At 35.4% G+C, this 15,620-nt stretch overlaps 1 long non-coding RNA gene across 4 annotated transcripts in view; it reads right to left on the bottom strand.

Moving 5' to 3' along the window:
* The window catches only part of LOC135299171 (uncharacterized), a 43,997-nt gene that overhangs the window by 24,087 nt on the left and 4,290 nt on the right, over window positions 1–15,620 (bottom strand). For all 4 annotated transcript variants that reach the window (XR_010361213.1, XR_010361216.1, XR_010361214.1 and 1 more), the window contains exons 2-4: window positions 12,678–12,783; window positions 8,667–8,787; window positions 1,548–1,609 (exon numbers count right to left, since the gene is read on the bottom strand). This is a non-coding gene — a long non-coding RNA (uncharacterized LOC135299171). The remainder of the gene's footprint in view (window positions 1–1,547; window positions 1,610–8,666; window positions 8,788–12,677; window positions 12,784–15,620) is intronic.

Raw genomic sequence — 15,620 nt, 5'->3', positions numbered from 1 at the left:
AACAGTTTTTACAAAAATGAAAGGTCTTCCTTGTACAAAATCCTTCTGGCAATATCACTTCAAACAGATATAACATTCCTTTACGGAGCTTTTATCCTTCTCTGCAATTGTAAATCAGTTTAAATACGCTGCCCTCAGCAATGCTTACAAATTAGCTGACACTTATCAAAACTATTGCTGTTGTTTTGATTTAAGAGAATTACTGTACTTGGTACATATTAATGCAAGACTAGGTAAAATGCAGCTAGCATATATATACATTTTTTACATATGTATATATATTTGTATATATACACATATATCTTCACATGCATCTTCACATATATCACAATCACACAATCACACACTCACAATCTACACATACAACAGAAATCTTCTGTTTTAGAACAGTAGTCACTATCCCTGCATGTCCCTTATAGTAACTTCTGTAACAGTTGTGAAGCATTGTTTCACAGGGATTTTATCTCCCAAATGTGGTGTCTTAAGATCATGAAATAAGCTTAAATCTGTATAAATTACTTTTTATTGAAAATGTTCTACCTCATTGAATTTTCCGTTTCATTTTTTCTTCTCAGTTCCTGAAATATATCAAAATTAGATTTGCTCTTTAATTTAAACAATCATACATGAGGTGATGTATAATCTTTGACATGTTATGGATCCCTCAAATGCCACCTGCTCAGGCAAATCTATGCTCTCATCTATTATAATTTCTTGCATATTATTTTATATACTATCATAGATAATGATAGTCACTGGATGGTTTGTGATGCTAAACATGGGACATTTCCCAAATATTGCATGGCAGAGTCTTTAGAATTGTACAATCACTTAGGTTGGAAAAGATATTTAAGACCATTTACACCACCCTGCGACAGGGCAAATTTACATTTTTTATATGAATTTTCCTTCTTTTTTTATGCTGCTAGCATTGTTACTTTTTACGTGCAGAAAGGGCAAACAAAATGAAACAATAATGCCGAAACCCAAAAAAGGCATAAAAGAACATACAATGCCATTTCATTTATTGAACAGAACTGTGCACTGAATACAACAGTGGGCTCTGCTTAAAAAGAACAATTGTGCTACACTGTGGCCAAAACCAAAAATCTGGTCACTAGGCTGACCTCTGGGACTATGCTACTTGAAAAATCATGAAATATATCATCTGAGTAGTCTTATTATTCCTTGTCATTCCCCATTATGTCTAATATGTAAAACATTTTTTAAAAAAGGCCAAGAAAAAAAGCACAAACATAGAACAAAATGTTTCTATAAAGTGCAAAGCTTATACCACTCAACTGAACTGGAGATAAATAGCTGTATCTTGCAGTACAGATATTTGTCTATGACATGTACGTGGTGCAAACTCTGTGGCTGAAAGAGTAAGGTTCATTCCTATGAACAACAAAGAGCCTTTATAAATATTAGTATGCATAGTAAGTTTCCTATTGGCCGCCATTTATCCCTCAATTTGTTGTTGTACCATAATGTTAGGAAAAAAGTTATTTAAACAGCTTAAGGAAGAAAAATGATTCAGTACTCACTCTACACATTGGAGTGAAATTCAAACTTCATTTCCAGTGAGAGCTTCTTAATACATTTGGCCCTGAAAACACATTTGTAGCATAAATTAAAATACTCCAGGGTGCCAGCAAAGATCTGTGGAGTCTGTTAACAGACATAAGGACTAAAACTTTATTAGACATTCATTTTGGCCTCTTCAATTAGCAACAGCTTGTAGAGCAATCATAATCATTTTAAATAAATTAAATGTGCTTAATTTCTGGAAATGTTAAGCCTTGGTGCTGTGTTTATAACAAAGCACTTTTGTTCTCAAGTTAAATGACACTTCAGCACTAAAACATTTGTCATGCTGGGGAAACATCTGTATTTAAAGCAGGATTTGCATGCTAAGCTTCAGGAAAATGCTAAGATGTCATCAGCTTCAGTGAGCCTGAACCAGCCTACAAGTCAGCTGAATCTGTGTTCAAGTCTGTGCTAGACAAAAAAATAATGGCACAGCATATAGCACTGAGGCATTCACTGCATTAACTGCAAATTGGTCCTGATGGAGTCTTCCCTCTCTGCCAAGTCTTTCTGGGAGGACTAAGACTTTTGGATAGCCCTTGTAGTCAGGGAAGGTGAAAACTATGCAAGAATCCCCCAAAGAAACAATATGGAATTTTCTGCCTCTCTCCAAGACCTCCCTCCTGTAAATTTTTCTTTACTTCTGCATAAAAGTGAGCTGTGTTAGCTGTCTTAGTTTGTTAACTCTTTGCTGCCAGAGCTCCTTAATTTCTTTATATTCAAGGAAAAATGCAGTTTAAATTCATTTTGGCCTATCCCAGAAAACTAAAATTCATCTCCATATTATTGGGTTGCAGCTTCTAAGCTTTACAATTCTGGAGAAAAAGAAGAAAGAAGAAGAAGAAATTAATTAACATGGACTTAGGAACTATCTACCAGCAAATGCTGCTCCAGAGCATGTGACAAACTGTGAAGAGTTGCTAAGAGTAGTTGAAAATGTGCATAAACTGAGTTCTCACTCAATTTCTAAATAAAATGTTAATGTCTAGGCATATTGACCACAAATACTTTCCACTCCCCTCCAGGCAGATGTGATTGAGTCCTCAGTTCTGAAAATAAATTAAAAAAAAAAAAAAAAAAAAAAAAACCCACACAGCATTCCAGAAGAATTGAAAAGAGAAAGAAAGATGTGACTTTACAGGTACAGGTGCAGATTAGTGCAAATCTACCTATAAAGACTGTAGCATTATAGTATAGTAATCATTCTAAATTTTCAGTACTGGGATTTTCTAAAGGGGGCTTGCAATCCAGCAAAGGTATCCTCAACAACTGTTAATGCTTAATACTCATTGATACTTAATGCTCTTGAACTGTGGAGTATAAATACATTTTACACTTCGAGAAACTGGCAAAAACTGCTAATCAGCAGCTTGGCTACCCTGTCTTGGAACCTGGCTACCTCTGTAGTACTAAAACTTTGAGGAAAGATCTGACCTGTAGAATCATAGTTAATTGTTTCTAATTCTTTACTTTTTTTCTCCTTGCATTCCAGAAGTTTTTGAATATTTAAAGTGCTCAGAATAAATAAGCAGGACTCTAATCACCTTTAAAAGCAACTATGACTACAGAATCCTCAATATTTCCTGATATTCAAAAATATTTCAGATGATCAGAAGCTCTGGCATTGCTTTTTGGCTGACTCCCAAAGCAGAAATGGAAATTACTAAGAGAATGCATTTTGATTTGCAAATCTTTGGTTTAGATTTAATATGCATTCATATCTGATTAAAACTCAGAGACTGAAATACAACTATTATAATTGAATTTGTAAAGCCTAGTCTCATTTTTCAAATCATTAGTAATTAATGCATTTTGATCAAATTTTCACTCTCTAGTAATTCTTTGCAGCATATCTTTGAAAGTGAGCTGCATAAAATGTTTTATGATTTGACAGATTCAACCAATTCAGTAGCTTTGTTTATAGGGCAGCTGCCAAGACGTGAGTCACCAAGTCAGCCTGTGACATGCCCGCTTGTATAACTTGTATTCTTTGGCAGCTTTTGAGGGGTTTGCATATCTCTTACTGGATACATAACTCCACTCACATATCAAAAAAATAAATAGAGTGATAAATTTGTATAAAATTAGTTTTTAAAACTGTACTCATTAAATCCAGTGGAGATCAGTGTATTTTTTTACATCCTGCACCACCCTCTTACTTGGCGGTCAAAGAAAAGGCAAGAACTTGAAACTGGTAAAACACAAACTTCTTGCCCTACATCAGACTTGATTAAAAGAACAAATTTTAAATGCTTGAGCACAGTGTATCTTTTAGCAGAAGCTCAGAGGTACAGTAAAAGGGCAAATTTAATCAATTTGTCACATGAACCATCGACTTCAGCCTGCTGCATATCGATAGCGAGCCCTATGTGGAGAGAGAAATCACATTCTCTGTTTCTCTTTCTCTCCGTCTACTTAATCGAATTAGGGAAAAAACAGTGCAAAGGGTAATAAACTTCAAGCACATCTGTTTGCTCTTTAAGCTTAAGTTGGATGCAATACTAAAATAATCGGTCTCCACCATTCAGAGATCTGCTCCGCTATTTTCGTGCAGTTTTTATGTGCCTCTGAGAGTTGTTTCCTAACTAAATGGCTCAAACAGTAAACACTTTGAGAGATTATTTGTTTTGCTTGCTCTAACATCTAGAAAATATTTTGGCTTTTTTAGCTTCTTAGTCTGATACACCACATTTTAGCTCTGGATTGAAAAAGTTCCTGGTCACCAACTGTTACTTTTTGCTTCAACAAGGTATATTTAGTGGAACAACCAACTCTCAACAACTCTGGCATCCTGTTTAGGTGGTATAATACAATTGAACTTGATATCAGATTTTAAAGCTTGTCAGGACTTGATTAGATATTCCTATTTATCTTTCTCTGGAAAAGAAAGGAAATGTTTTGTTTGCTTTCTCATATCATTTTGCCTTGGAGGATTCCATTAGGCCAGTTTGAAATCCAGAATATTAATTACTTTATATACACCATTACGTCAATATGATCTGGAGGAAACATATTTTTCTGGGTTTCCTGTTCTAAATGATGTGATTTCAGATAGAACATTTGATAGTTGAGGACTGGGGCCTCTCTACATGCAGTAAGTTCTTCCTTATCAAGTAAAGCATTGTTTTTAATTTCATGTTCTGTTAGTGCCAGGCTGAAATGAAATTACACTATTTTGTCATATTTGACCTTTCTACACCTAAAACTGCATCTTTCTACCTTTTGAGGTAGGGTATCTGGTGGTCAAGGATGAGAAGGTGAAGTAAAGGAATCCATCAAGGAAGATCTGTAGAGCCTGAGATCATCTTAGAGGACACAGAGTCATTGTTTCCCCTGCTCTTTAGAAGGGTACTGGATAAGTTTCACTTGAATTCTGGTGAAACACACTCATCAGATGACTAAAGAAAGAAGAATTTGGAAAGAAGTTTGTAACTCACTGGATGTAGATTAGTACACAGCCTGAGAGGTGAAGTGTCAAAATTCTGAGGGAACAAAAGCCAGTACCAGTCAAGGGAATAAAGGATAAGAATCCATACAAGCTGCAGAAAAGCCTTCCTAGGGGCATATTCTCTGGGACAAAGAGCTCTCTGATGTTCTAGAGTACTTGATAATCTCATCTATGCTCCATTTCCAATTAAAGGTTAGACCATATGGTTTTGTCCCTTCCAGCCTAGCCTGCTGTGCAGAATCTGCAGTTCTGCATATTGCTTTTTTAATACCCTGCAGGTGGACTATACTATGTTGCTTCTGGGACTACTAATGTTCAGACCATCATTACACCCCACAAGCAGTCTGAACTCTAATCTGTCAACAAATAGTTCATGTCAAATGGTGGCAAGCAATGGCATAAAGATCCAGTGTATAGTGACAGTGTATGGCTGGGAATTTCCTTCCTAAAGAGAAAGCAAGCTTTATCCTTTTTTTTTTCCTTGTTTTGATTTCTCTTGTAATCACTGAGTGTGGCTGCCTAGTTCTACTTTTCATGACCAGATCAAGAGGTTTAGAAATTATATATATAATAAATTATATCTAGAATTTATTTCTAAATTATAGAAATTTAGAAATTATTATATTACAGAAGAATGGGCTGCAGGGTTTTACCTTGATAAAATTAATAGATAATACTGATAACTGTAGTGTAATGGGAAGGAAAAAAATACAGAGAAACCTGAAACCGTTTGTGAGGTCAGCCTCTACCTAAAACAGCAGAGGTTCTACTTCCATGTGCAAATCCTGATGAAAGAAGGGAAATTTCTGTTTATGGTAGAAAAAACCCAGTGTTGTTAGCAGCATGAGGGCACCACATACAATGTTGTAATTTCTTCTGAGATACCCTAGTCAACCAAAAGAACGCATCTAGTCTAGTCTGAGTAAAGGAGATGTTTGTCCTACACTGGCCTGGAAATGCTTGTGGAGAGCAGGCATCCAGCAAATCAAAGGGCTTCCTAGGCCACAATATGCTGCTACGTTAAGGAAACTCTAGACATGACAGAGAGGGGTGGAACAGAATGATCTGAATGCTTGTGCATCCCTTCAACAATAATTCTGCCCAGCAGGGGGTTTGGGGATTTTACTGTACCTGCCTTCCTCATCCTCTTTCTTGGCCTATGTACCAGCAGGAATTGTTCAGCTGATCTGGGCTCTGAAAGAAAGGCATCTCCAGGTGGTCCTAATTATACAGCTTGCAAATCATGTCAAAAAAGCACATTTCCAGGCTTGGAAAGCAAGCGATGAAAATGGACTGAAAGGCTGAGAAGGAACTTAGAGGACACTGCTGCAGGATTTATGGAGATACAGCACTTTTTGTCTTTGCAAAAACAGACAATTTTCAAAATGGAAGGCAAATTATAGAATCATAAAATCATTAACTTTGGAAAAGTCCAATAAGGTCACCAAGTCTAACTGTCAACCCAGGTACACCACCATATTCACCACTAAACCATGTCCTTAGATGCCATGTCCATATGTATTTGGAACCCTTCCAGAGATGGTGACTCCACCACATTCCTGGGCAGCCTGTTCCAGTGCTAAACAATCCTCTCAGTGAAGAAATTAAATGAGATTACTTTATTAAGCTAGAATTCCTCACAAAAAACCACCAAATTCTAAATTAGTTCAATATTTTCATACCTCTGATTTCTCTGTGATTTCTAAGAAAAAACTGATTTCTGTGCTAGCATCATGTTGAAAAGGCTTTTAATGTTTTTTTAGCATTAAGGGGAAACCCAGAACAACTTCGTATGAAAATTTTATGGTCAGTGATAGACACAGTCCTGAATTTTTTAATCTATTTCAGACTAGGAGTATTAGATGCAACTACTAACATTATTTGCCTTTGCAGGTAGGGAGCTCAGGCCAAAATACTTCAATTTCAATGGTAATGTATGCTGTTTCACCATAGAAAGCATTTCTATCATTACAGGCCTGAACTCATATTGTTTTTTCTCAAGAATCCATGACCTCTTTGGAACTGAAACTCACTTTGACCCTGCATAACTAAGTGCTGTGACTACCCTATTGTGCAAGTAGCAATTTTATTTTTTAACTGTAACTGATACTCAAATACAATTTCTATTTTTTCATGGACACTAGTTATCATACAGATATCATACTGCATTGCAAATAGATTAGGCTTCAAAGTATAATACATTTTAGAAGGAAAGAAACTGATTGGGTAAAGAGTGAAAGATACTTTTTTTTCTATTTATATTTAAAAACATCTATGTAACAGCACACCATACCTTCCCTACTCTCTTGTAAATACTTGAAGTAGCCAGACAGGTTTTTGGAGGTCACATTACATTACTATGAATGAAGCTTCATAAAAAGGCTGAATTACCATGTTTTTGCTGTCATTTGTGGCAATATGTATAATAAACATGTGACCTGTAGCAACTGTGATTACTAAGTTTTTTTCAAAAAGAAATATTAGATGGAGCAATATATGTGCATGTTTGTTTAGGGCTTTTTCCTGCTCACAGATAATCACTTTTACTACATAGGCTCTGTGAGAAAAAATGCAATAAAATATACCGCCTTTTGTTTCTTGTGTGAAAAAATAGAACAGCAACAAAACTGGGCTTATTGAAAAGCCTCAGCTTTGGAGGACATGCTTAAATACACAGATATAATTGAAATTTAGGATGAGAGATTAAAAGGGAAGAGACAGTGGAATCAAGAACCTGCCTATACCCACACTGCCCCAGTCCTTCACTGCCAGAGCTGATGCCATTTTAGTCCTGTTACAGGCTTCCTCAACGAGCTGTTCCTCTAAACAATCCAGCTGCTGGCAAAGAGCCACGGTAATCCAAGAGTCCTTGTACCTCACAACATGTGTGACAACTTTCAGAAGGTTGAGCCAGTTCAGCTCACTAGGGAGCACTGACATCAGCACTGGTGTGGATGGTGGAGGCACAAGGATGACTAGCAAACCCACATCCTGATCTCGCAGAAAGATGTTCATAAGTACATGACCAGGCTTGCATGTTCTGCTTTTCTTTCATACAGCTGGCCTGAGGAGAAAAGCCTATTGGATTAACTAAATATTTCATTTCCAAAGCATAGATGACATTTGCTGATTTATGGCTGCTGAAATTTTGAGGGATTAAATTGTACTTTTTTTCCTCCTTTAGCTTCAGGGTTTTTTCTCTCTGCCTTTTAGCTGTCTGTTGCTAGTTTGTTATAAAAAAATTCTTTCATTTCTCTGCAATTGAATGTTCTGCATCAGAGGATTCCATGTATCATTAATTTCCAAAAAAATTACAACTTCTGATATATTATGAATCCATTTTTAAACAAATATGAATGTCCTCTCTCTCACTAGAAACCTTGCCAATGCTACAAAAGAATATGAAAGATCTATGAACCAACTAAAAAGAAAATATGGAGAGAAACATTGCCAGTAAAATGTCTTGTGAATTCCTTACTTTCTGGGACATTTCCATGTGAAATTTATTCTCAGAAGAAACAGTACATTGCAAAATCAGTAGCTCTAGTTTGAGTAAAAAAAGTTTGCTTCAGAAAAATTGTGTTCATTATAAATCCTAACTTCCTGTTATAAGATTGGCAGAAGTTACCTTCTTAGAATGTGCATGGAGAACCAGAGAAAATTGATGACATACTATGTGATCTTTAGGCAGTGGCAGACTGTCCTCTCGTTGTCTTCTACAAACAAGTTCTTCTCGACCAAAGACAGAACTAGAACATGAAAAATGGTTTGTGTTTGCAGGAGCAGGCAACCTCTTTCCTTCTCTTATTTTTTTGCTACATCACACTCCTTCATCCAAGAACTTGTTGGAGCCTTTTACTCTGTCCTCGGGTCTATCAAACCACTGACTTTATCCTAAACTGCTTTGTCAAAATGCCCTTACTGAAGAAGAGGAACCTGCAGAAGTCAGTACCAGCAGCTTCTGTCTGGGACTGGCACAGGTCTTAAAAATCTAGCTAGAAAACAGAGTGAAAAATGGAGATCAAAATAAATAATACTGACATTCCAAATAACACCAGAAGTTACAATAAAAATATTACACAATGTTTTCTGGTTTCATCTCTTACTCAGCTCATGTTTTGACCTATCCCCTAAATCTTTACATGACTAATATCAAACAAAACCAAAACTCTTCCTCTTAACAAGAAAACACCAAAAACCCCTTTTCCAGAAACATATTTTTTTGCTGAATATGGGTTATATAGGTGAGCATCTTCTAGGAAAAGCAGTCTGGAGTTAGAGCAACTGAAGCCAAATTCTAATGTGCATTAAACCACAGAGTTGGAAGGGATCCAGAAGGATGACCGAGTCAAACTCTGAAGTGAATGAACCATACTAATTTTATTTTTAGTTCAACCGATTCAATTCAAATATTTTTCTTCACTTAGAGTTAAAAATTAACTGCCATCTTTTGTTTATATACTGATCAACACAATTTCTAATCCCTAATGAAATGGAATATGCATTACTTAATTTGCTTCCCTGCTTTCCCCCAGAGTCTGCTGTATGATTTCTGGAATGCTAATTACTTCATAATATTTCTTTTTAATATCCATAATTTTGTTGGGGATCCAGACAGAGAGAATTTTAAGCACGATTAAATACGTTGGAGAAATCCCAGTCTTGTAATCACATTCTGCACTGCTATGTTATGTTTTACTACCAGTACCTATTCTCACATGAATGAAGCACACCCTTTAGTATCAATGCCTGATTGTGCAGAAATGAATTATTACAATTTTCAGTGGAGCACTTGAAACAGGAAGACATTAAAGATGAAGTCCCACCTTCAAAAAGTCTATGAGCTTTTACAATTTTCTTTGAAGGAGATAGTATTTTGTACGGACACTTGGTGGAATAGATGGAATGTTTTAAAAAATGTCTGGGTAGCTCTTTAACCACTTTAACTGTCCTTTTTATACAAAACAGTGCTGCTCTTTGCACCTAGCAAGCATTTAATTAGTGGAGGAAAGCAAAACAGCACTTTCTTTATAAAACCCTGAGAAATGAAACATGCAAGATTACCACCAACATCTACCCCTTACCCAGTTAGACAGAAGATTATTTCACTCTAAGTGTTGTGATTTCATATTCTAAGAACTTCAATTTTCAGATGGAATTTTAAGGGATGAATTCCTGTAATGTGTAAACTGTATATGTCACCAGAATTTTACTCATGTTTGTTTTGGAAAGTGCTGGTCTGACTCTAAAAGGAAGGCAATCGGTTTGCCCTCAGGTTTAGTTATTAATTATTTCTAACAAAGATGTGGAAAATAATTAATTTAAAATGCAGAATAAATAGTAAGGAAAAAATGTTTACAGATAAAAGATATATTTTTTTTAAATGGGGGAAAATCAGTGAACTGCAGGAAATATGCTACTGGAAAATGAGATGGCCAGATAAGAAATAAACTATATTTTTTTGCTGAACATGATGCCAATTTTAATTTGCAAGAATTAACTGTGAAATACAACTGAAAAATGCAGTTAAGTCAAAAACACAATAGCAAGATTTGCAACTAAATTTTATCACCAAAAAATTCCTTCTAAAGAACATGTTTATAGAGAGATTAAAGACCATGTGTATAATATGCAAACATAAATGTTAGCAAAATGTTCACAAGAAAGCAGTGAGAGTACTGTTGGTTTTGCTGTAAATAAAAACATATTAATCATAGGAAAAAGAACATAAAAATGTGCAGGGCAATATACACTATTTTATTTGTACTAAAGAAGGTAGTATTCTAGATTTTTTTTTTTTTATTTATTATCTCAGCGGGGTTAATTTGTTTCATATATGTGGTGTTTGTCTGGGATTTTTAATCAATCCTGATGGTTCTCCAGTTAATTATTAAAATGCCCAAAGCTTCTGAATGTAGTTCTTGTACTTGACATGATGGAAACACAATTGAAGAGTTTTTCTAAGCAATTTTGTGAGCATACTGTTCAGAGCATAAGAACGGGGACATCCTACCACATTATTTGACTATTAAGAAGGGAAGTACTATTAAGACGCTAAGTAATTTCATCACAGATACTGGTGGAGTAGTGGTAACATTCTAAAAAATGTAACAGTTAGAAGTTACGAGTTCATATAGATGCATTTTCATCTTATGGCCTAGATATTTATATGACCTTTCAGTGTCTCCCACACATTATACCTGCAATCAGCAGACTTTTATTTTGTTCCTATATTTAAAAAGGATCCAGGAGGAAAATTACTTCCTGCATTTATGGCCACAAGTCAGAATAGCCCTGAGCTGTGTTCGTAATGACATTCCTTATCTGTCGCAATCTTAGCTTCTTTTTTCTTGCTGGGCTTTTTGGGAACACACTGTATAGTAGTTACTCTAATCTTGTTATTTTCCCTAAAACATTTCCACATTAACAAACAAACAAAATGAAAAAAAAAAATTGCAATGCAATGCAGGGTAATAAATTTATACTGAAATAAATCCAATAAACTTGGAAAATCTATCCATTTCAGTCACTGTAAACAGGGCCGATCCTAAGCACCAAAACTGACTACAGTTTGACATAGTACATTAGTGGGAATATTCAGCAGCTATTTTTACATTGTTTGGAGTTTTTTAAACAGAAAACAGGGGTCAAAATTGTTAAGAAATCACTGATATTGAGACAGCAATGTTTTTGTGTTCCATCATCCTACAGCGTGAGGAAAGAAAAAATTAGTAAAAAAGTTACACATCTGAAATGCATGCAGCTTCTCCTGCATGTTTAATGAACCACTTTTCTGGCATACAGGCTTTTCATTTAGTCTCTTTGAATCTTTTCTCCATTAAAACTACAAGCGAGGCAGAGTGAAAGTATTTCCCTCTGATTTACGTAAACAGTGGATGTATGAGTACACAGGAATTGTCAAACTTCCATATCCTGTTTCTGATAGCAGTCACTATCACTGTCAGAAGAAAGCAGGCAACAGTAACAAGATATCCCTATCAACACGGACAGCTGTTCCCACCCTCTGAACTTGGTTCATGTCTAGAAGATAACTAACATCAAAACAATTGTAAAAAAAATACGAATGATCTTGTTACCTCTACAAAGCAGCAGCCTGTTCTTTAGTCCTTTGGCTTTGATGTTACATGAAGATTCTTGACCTCCTAGTGTATTTTCAAGAGAACATCTCATTTCTCCATCACATCACAAGATCCCATCTCTTACTCAATTTTATTGCCTAATGATAGAGACCGTTCTTTTTCCCAGGCAGAAGACACACTTCTAGTGCAGGATTGCCAGTGGCAGCATACAGAAACAAATTGTACCAGGTTTCTGCTCTACCACCACCCTCAAGATATATCAGTGATGTTCAAATTATGCAATGTATTTGGCCATCATAAAAATTCAGAATTTATTAGATATTATTACACAACTTTCTATGGAAATGTACTAGCAATATCAAACATTCCCTCACACTGTCTACTTTATTAGTGAACCTGGTGCTGCTTCAGAGCATCAGACAACACAATTTGGAAGTCATAGATACCTTCAAAAAATGCATATAATTTTTAAGGTATGATGTGAAACCAACCAAAAGAACAATTTAATTTTTTTCCCACAGCCCTAGTACTCTGCTTACCTGTAAGAAGTCATGACTTCTTCAAAGTAATCTCAAATTTGATTTGAAAAAGAAAATTGGAAAAGGAGCTTTTCAATATGAATGTTGAGTATTTCCACTGTGAAAACTGAAAAGAAAATTAAGCATTAAATAAGTGTAAATAAAAGTTTTATAATAACATGATCCTTTGTAAACTCATGTAACTTTCTCCATCAAAAGCTTCAAAAATATTATTCATCAATATCTGATGTCAAGTGAATAAAATTTCTGGTGAAAAAATCATCATTTTCAAAAAAGGTTAGGAAAAGTTACAGTGAAAAAGTGTTCTTGTACTGAGTGAAAAATAAGCAACCTTGCAGAAGGATTTAAATGACACTTTGTGGAGAGTTTTGATTTAGCAGTTTGCCTTAATACCAGTATGTTCCTCTTGTTGCTGGGTATTTTCATATCAGATGATTAGAACAGTAATATAGGATTTCAAAGTTAACTTTCTTGCTTATCTTTTGTATTCAGTCCTTCTATGGCATCCCAAAAAAAAACCTAGATAGACCCTGCTGGGTTATATCATCCAGCATATCTCCATACAGACAGGACTTTCCAGATAAGATTGTTTGTTCTACAAAAATCTACCATGTTTGGATTTCCACAACTCCTACCAAATGTCCCTTTCTTCATACATTCACTCTCAAGAAGATTTCATACATTCAAATCTGAATTCTGTTTTACAGACTCCATCCTGTTATACTGGATTCCAGCTCAGTGGATTATGCTAAATAATTCCTCATTGTTGCATCTGAACTAATAGTATTGAACAGAGATGCAGGCCATGTCACAGCTGAATGTCACAAAAACAGAGACAGAAAAGAGAGAGGCCACCAAGTGCTCTAAAAGTGAAGGAAAATTTTGCACAGTTAGTGTGAGATACTCTGGGAATCAGCACAACAATGCAAACTTCCAAAATAACTGACACTGACAACTCTTCTGTTTAATAAATAATTAGTAACTGACTAATGTACTTTAAATTTCCAAACTAACAGCACTGTGAAGACTTATTTCACAACAGAAGGAGGGGCAGTATCCCATTTACATCCTTTTCACGTGGCAGTATCATTTTATACAGAACTACATTAATAAAAATAGACCCAAAAAAAAGAATTTGAGGAGCACTGTTCAGTCTTACAGGATGCTGGATATCTACATTATTTTCTCTGTAAGTATTTTGATTCAGGATTCCCACAAAGGAGAGTCTTACTATGAATCACCTCGAGTCTGGCTTTCACAAGGCCGCAGGAATGTTCCCACTCTGAAATGTACATTTAATTGGGAGGCATTAGTCTACTGTTTAGAGCAGAAAAAAAAAAACACAATAGACTCAATCTGCCTGAGAGCTCAATATTAAATTGTCTTGCAATTTTCTAATCCTTTCCCTGCCTTACTAGGAATCTGAACATAAAGCATATATCTTCAGCATAAAGAAAACTGGATTCTCGTTTCTCTCACCTGTTCTTCTTTCCCTTATTTCTCTCTCCGTGTTCAACAATGTGAACTTTGTTGTGTGTATATAGATGTTGTTAATTATTGTCTGAGAACTATTTATCCAGAAATCCCAAAATGGTTACAGTTTTTCCCCATGAAATTATTCAAGATGCAACCTTTCCACCAAGGAAGGTTTCCACCCCTACACAGAAATGTAGTGGTACTTGGCAAACCCCGTTATTTCCAGAACATGAATGGGTTAAACTTTAATTTGTTATGATGGAGGCCAGTAGTGCAGAGTCATCCCACAATGAAAAGAAACACCATATTGCAACACAAAGATCTTTGAACACACTGTACAATCGTCAGTGAATATCACGTCAATGCTAATTAAATAGAGTTGAGTTCTTTTGTAAGAAGGTATGGGAAAGATGCCTCAACCTGGGAAAACTGCATAGTTTCCTTGAGTAACATAAAGTTTTAGGAAGTATCTGACTTACATAACACTTACCAGTTCTACCTGAGAAAAAGAGAAGTGTTACGTGTGTGCATTCCAATCTGAAAGGGAAAGAAAGTTAATCTGCTTGAATGCCACTGAAGTAACATGTAATAACTAGACAGTGTGAGAAATAAAAAATAAAGTACTTGTACAAAGTAGTTCATCTTCCAAGGCAGAAGGATTCCTAGTGCTTGTGGTGGATAAAATTCACTAATATTACATGTTATTACTAAAATACCTCTCTTTTCTGAAGAGTTGTTAGACAGGACAAAACTATTGATTTTATAAAACCTGCAGCACAACAAAATGGTAGTAATCACTCCACTGATCACAAAAGTATTGTTTTACATTTCTTTAAAAAAAAAATATTGATGTGTTCTTAATTCCATCTGTCTTACAGATAATTCCACTGTGTTATCTATGTGGTAGCTACTCATACACTGTCTGAATATTTTCTATGCAAACAGATTATTCATTGAAGCCAAGGAGTACCCACTTTTAAACAGGTAAGAAGGGCAGATCAATAAACTCTTCACGTGCAGCACAAAGCTCATAGGTTCATTAGGACAGAAACAGAAAGACCTTGACTCTGCATAAGCACTGCTCAGCAATAGTAAAAACAGTCCTGTGTTACCAACACTGTTTTGGTCACAAATACTAAGGATAGCCCCATGCAAGCTACTGTTTAACTCTATCCCAGCCAAAACCAGTACAGTCACAAACATCAAGAAAGAAGTGATCAGAACATATAAAAAATTTGAACAAGCTATAGGTCAAATACACAACAGTCAGCTCAGATCCATTCATAAATGAAGTTGCTATAAGCCATGAGAAGGGAAAAATAATTTAAGAGAAGGGATGAAGGCATTCTCTGAAATCACTATCTATTCAACATTTTTCACTTAAAGAAAGTAAAACATCAAATTCTAAAGACAGGTATGTACTTTACATTCATTTTTAATTAATTTTTCGTGTGAAATCAGGCACAT

This window comes from Passer domesticus, chromosome 4, assembly GCF_036417665.1.
Source record: "Passer domesticus isolate bPasDom1 chromosome 4, bPasDom1.hap1, whole genome shotgun sequence".
In the NCBI taxonomy this organism is placed as follows: Eukaryota; Metazoa; Chordata; class Aves; order Passeriformes; family Passeridae; genus Passer; species Passer domesticus.
The sequence above is the reverse complement of the archived record's forward strand: the minus strand, read 5'-3'. Positions and strand labels throughout refer to the sequence as shown.